This window comes from Adiantum capillus-veneris, chromosome 18 (genome assembly GCF_014529385.1).
Source record: "Adiantum capillus-veneris isolate H3 chromosome 18, ASM1452938v2, whole genome shotgun sequence".
Classification (NCBI taxonomy): domain Eukaryota; kingdom Viridiplantae; phylum Streptophyta; class Polypodiopsida; order Polypodiales; family Pteridaceae; genus Adiantum; species Adiantum capillus-veneris.
In genome coordinates, this window is record NC_140948.1 from 131,432,884 (window position 1) to 131,438,341 (window position 5,458).

Consider the following 5,458-nt stretch of genomic DNA (forward strand, 5'->3'; position numbering starts at 1 on the left):
AATCGATGAACACCAATGAAAAATGTGGACACAACTAACACACATCACTTACTACTATGATATAAAACTTGCAGGTTGGGAAAAGCTTGAGTGGGATACTCAAGCTTCAAAGAGAAAGAGAAATGGTAGATTTAAACAAAAGATATGCTGCAAACTCAGTTATAGATAGCAATGTGTAAGAAACTTACAGAGCAATGGAAATCTTTACCTTGAGGAGCAAGTGCAAGCTTGAGGGGTAGCAAGCTTGAGGAGCAAGCTGCACTCTTGAGAAGAATGCAGCAACCTTGAGAAGAATGTTGCAAGCTTGAGGAGGGAAAAGAGGTTCAAAACTCTGCTGCAGAGGTTTTTGGGAGGGAAAAGTGAGAGAGGGTAAGTGAGAGGAGAAGTGAGAGATGGTACTGATAGAGAAGAGAGAGAAGAAGAGAGAGGAGAAGTGAGAGATGGGACAGTAGAGAGAGGAGATGTGAGAGATGGTACAGTAGAGAGAGAGAGAGAGAGAGAGAGAGAGAGAGAGAGAGAGAGAGAGAGAGAGAGAGAGAGAGAGAATGTTCAACACGTTTTTGAAGAGACCATATATTAAGAGAGTGGGAAAAACAAATTGACAGCCTCTAGAGAGAGAAAAGATTGGTTTTCACCCCAATATTTTAGAAAAAGGCTCTATTTTTATCATTTATAAGAGTTTCTCTCTTTATATTTTATGAAAGAGTACAAGTTTGACCAAACCTACCACACCCACCATTTTTGTCCACATGGCATCCACCCATTAGCCTAGCCCCTAACCCCATTTTTAATCCCATTGAAAATAAAGAGGCCCTCCTACACCCCATTCCCTTCCTAATGTAAAGGAGGGGATTCAACCTGACAGATTATTCTATGCTGGTTGAGAATTTCAAGATAGAGTATACTACCACGTTCATAGAGCCTCTTGATGCCTTGATGCGGATCCTGGCTTGCAAGATCACCACTTCTTACTCTAGCCTCTGCATAACGGTCAAAATTTGGTCCGAATAGAATCTCTCCCATCTTAGGCGCCAACAAGTTCTGCAGGCTCAGTGATGGAAATACCATCATCGTGCAAGATTAAAGTTGAGTATGAGCACCCAAGCTCACTTGCCATGGCATCCAAGCTTCACACCAATAGTGCTAGAAACCCTCTCAAAATCCTAATCAAGGAGACCGAGTTTTGACAGTGCAAACATGTTGTCATCTAGTGCGTACTCTGCATGCTCTCTATAGAAATTGCATTGGACCTAAACATTGATGGTTGTTGTATCAGAAAACAAGTTACCAATAAGCATTAGAAATATGAATGCATGCCTCATATCGAATATTTGCATAGTGACGTATGTTGCAACTATTTAGATGCAAATTTTATAAAGAAATTATACTTCATTTTGTTTGTAGACATTTTAGGACTGATAGATATCTTTTATCATTTTTCCCTTTGTGTAATTTTTATATAAACTATATGCTATGCACCATATTATATATACTATACTATAAATTATGTTTTAATATATATATATATATATATATATATATATATATATATATATATATATATATATATATATATATATATATATATAAAGTTATATAGTTATATAAAGCTATATGTTATATATATGTTGATGTGATTATATATTTAGATACATTATGGTCATCATGAGCTATCCTGTTAGTGAAGGTACTTGGAGCATGGCCATAGTGCTCATCTAGGTACTAGGAGGGAAACCCTTGAAAAGCTGCGTAGTTTGGTGATCCATCTTGGGGAGCATGGCCATAATGGCTAATAATGTTTAGCGAGGTACCAGGAGGGCAACCCTTGAAAAGGTGCGTAGTTTGTTAGCACAGTTCTAAAGATTGACAAGGGGGGTCCTACAAAAGTACAAATTCTAGTTGCTTGACAAACGTTATTCCAATATTTGATCAAAGAAGATGATTTGGAGCCATTGATGTTGAGCTTAATCATTTTCTTGAAGGAATGATGCCACTTTTTCAGAAAAGGGGACTCAAAGTAATTGTGTCATATGAGAAAGCTAAACAGGATCAGGTCGGTCCATGAAACACCAGACTTTGTTGGATTCATGTCTCATGAAGCTAGAGCTAACTGGTTAGCAATACGGTGTGCAAAGGAAGAAGAAAGGAAGTGCAACCGATAAAAGGTAACATAAACCTGGATATGTAATGGAGGCAAGGCGATGCAAAACCATGGTAGACCATGGAGTATACAATTTGATAAAGAGGATAATGAAGAGATATATGTCAATGACAATGAAGCAGACGAAGTTAAAATTTAAAAAGAATAGAAAATGGTTTTTTGACTAGTCTTGATAGAGAGTTGTTATGATGTATACATAAAGCCAGAACCTAGTTGCACTTGCCCCAATTTTTAGAAGAGAGAATCTATGCCTAAAGCCTTTCTAAAATGTAAGCACATGTAATATGTGTATGTGCAGATACTTGGACTTCAACCAAAATAGCACATGGTCATTCATCAGCCTGCACTAGCTCCCATGGACCTTGCCTTTGTATTGGGGCAAATACACAAGATACATCCTATAGTGTAATGAACCTATGCAAAAACAAAGTGGTCTAGAGTCATGCATCAAAGGATATATCTCTTACGTATGAGCTTATGAGCTGCAAAATTACTTCTTCTACCCTTTGAAGTATTTTTTGAATCCCCTCTCATTATAGATGAATACTTTATAGTTAGTACTTTGCAAGATGTTCAAGCTCAAAGTTAGAGCTTTTGGAAACTTATACATATTTTTTGGTATGTATAGTATGAGCAATGTCTATTTTTTTGGTCAACGTTTTGTGTCGTTAGAAAAGGCTCCAAATTTAAATTCAAAAAGCTCACAAAAGTGGTTTTCATTGCAAAAGCTCGAAACCGAAAGCTCGCAAAAAAAACACACTCGCAAAAGAGCAACAGAACAGAGAGGGGGAAAGGGAAAAACATGCCAAAAAGCGGACAATGACTTCTTTTATTGTATTCAAGGTAACCAAGTACAAATAGCCCCGTCGGTGCACGACCTCGACGAGCACAAAAAAACGAACTTCAACAGCCCTCGTTGATGTCCTCACTATGGTGTAGTCTCTCTCCTCCCGCCTCTGTTGTGGCTGCACACTTGCACAAGCTCCATCGAGCTTCTATCGTCCAAAAGAAGAAAAAAGATTGCTTGAACTCCCCCCTTCATTGACAGTAGAAGAAGCAGTAGCTTAAAGATCCTCCTTTTTTTTGCCCTCGCCCTTTCCTCGAAAAAACCCTCTTCACCCTTTTTCTTTTTCCCCCACTCCTTCCTTTCTTCTTCCTCTTTCTCTTTCTTTCTTCCTTTCTCCTCTTCTTCTTTTCCTTCCTTTTCCTTTTCTCTTCTTCTTTCTTTCCCTTCTTCTTCCCTTCCACAACGCCCTCTCTCTCTTTCTGGCCTGACCCAAAGGGGGGAGGCCTTGGTGATGGTTTCCCTTTTTGCTAATGAAAAAGAGAAGATTTTAAAAAATATATATATAACTTTTTATTTTTAGATGTCTTTAAAAACACTATATGTCATAGAGTTGCCTTTTCCTTTTTGCTGACTAAAAATATTTTTGGAACTTTGCAGAAGCAAGAAAAATTCTATTCGTGGATTAAAACAAATGTTCTCTTTTTTGGAACTTTGCAGAAGCAAAAAAAATTCCATTGATGGATTAAAACAAATGTTCTCTCATGATGAGGTTATATTCAAGGGAAAATTACCAAAATACCTCTCTAATTTGCGGAAATTCCTAAAATACCTCTCAACTTTCAAAAATTCCCAAAACACCCCCAATATTTTGTCACAAATTCCCAAAATGCCCTTCAATTTTTCCAAAATTCCCAAAGTACCCCTGGTCTTGAGATTAAATTTCTTGAAAGACGAAAAAATTTATAGCTTTTCATAAGAAGACTGATTCTCTACAAGATGCTAAAACTAAAATTTGGGTATGTTGAGTAGGCTTTGGAGACGAATTTCTTCATTATTTTTAGACCTTATTGCCCTTTTTGCAAGGTAATTTGTGACAAATTACATGCTAAGCACTCAAAAAGGGATCTAAATTGTCAAAAAGGAATAAAGATTAGAAAATCTTGAACGGTCCAACCAAGATAGATGCAAGGGTATTTTGGTAATTTTTGAAATTTGAGGGGTATTTTGGGAATTTCCACAAATTAGAGAAATATTTTGGTAATTTTCCCTATATTCAACGTGTGGTAATAATAACATTAAGTGGGAGGCAGGGACACTCAAATAGAGGTAAAAGCGGCAGAATCTGCCTAGGCCATGTTCCCTTCTTTGCCAGCCCCACAGCCTTTGCTGCCGCCCTGCTCTGTGCACTTCTCCACATGCACGCTTTGCTTTCGCCATGCCATTGCACCACCATGGCAACATGCACTACCTCTTCTCCTCGTGGAACCATCTCAGCTTCCCCTCTTCTCCGTTGAACTATTCCTCTTTCCCCTCCTCCTCCTGCACATCACCCTCTTCATCAAGTGGCTTTCATCTGCTCGGGGCGGCCAAGAGCGCCATGCCCTCACACTCTATCGCCACCTGGCCCATCGTGGCCACAATTCTTTACCGTGGATGGCATTTTTGCTCACGTTTGTGACATGCAAGACGCAGGACTCCATCTCCACGTTTGCCCTCCGAGCAAGCTTGACCTCTCCGACATTGCGCTTGGGTGGGTGGGATACCAGCTTCGTGATATTGGATGTCAACAGGCCCTTCAATATCGTACACAGTGAGAGCATAACTCTCCGGCCTGCAAAGTTGAAGTAGGTGGGTGGGGCTACGGTGGTGTCATGGCACGTCATTGCCCACAAGGCCTTGGACTACCCCCTCCTCTTCCATCGTCCATGCCTTCTCGCTCCTCTTAGCAGATCAGAACCCCTCCCTCTTTCTCCTCATTGCAGGCCATGGCCCTTGGGCCACTCACCTTGAAGCCCTCTCCCCCACCAACGTGGTGGTGTTGGGGCCATCGGGGTTTGATCAGCTGGTGCATTTCTACAAAGCCATCGACATCTACATTGACCCCACTTTGCGAATGCAGTGCCCAAACAACATGCTCTACACATTTAGGCGAAAGTGGGGTGTAGGAGGTCCTCCACACAAGGAGGGTGCTTGCGAGCATTAGGAGATTGAGGAGCATAAACACGAGGGAATTAGACATGGCTGAGGCTGGAGCATTTGATGTTTTTTCTGTTGATTTGATGTACAAAGTGCAGGGTGGTGATGTTGGAGAGGATGCGGGGGTCAATGATGAAGGGAAGGGGGTGAGCTTCGGGCTCAGGATGCAACCTAGCATGGGGACAAAGGTGGTGTTGCCAAGGTAGTCATTGACTCTGTTCTTCTGCCATGTGCAATGGTGTTAGAAGGGGCCGTTTTAGGCAATTCACCCCTCCAATTATAGGCCATATAACTAGAGGGCCGTCCAATGCACA

At 40.7% G+C, this 5,458-nt stretch overlaps 1 pseudogene; it reads left to right on the top strand.

The window, feature by feature from the left end:
• The first annotated feature begins 1,987 nt into the window (after positions 1-1,987).
• Positions 1,988-4,958, top strand: LOC147436425 (uncharacterized; annotated as a pseudogene).
• The last annotated feature ends 500 nt before the right edge of the window (positions 4,959-5,458 follow it).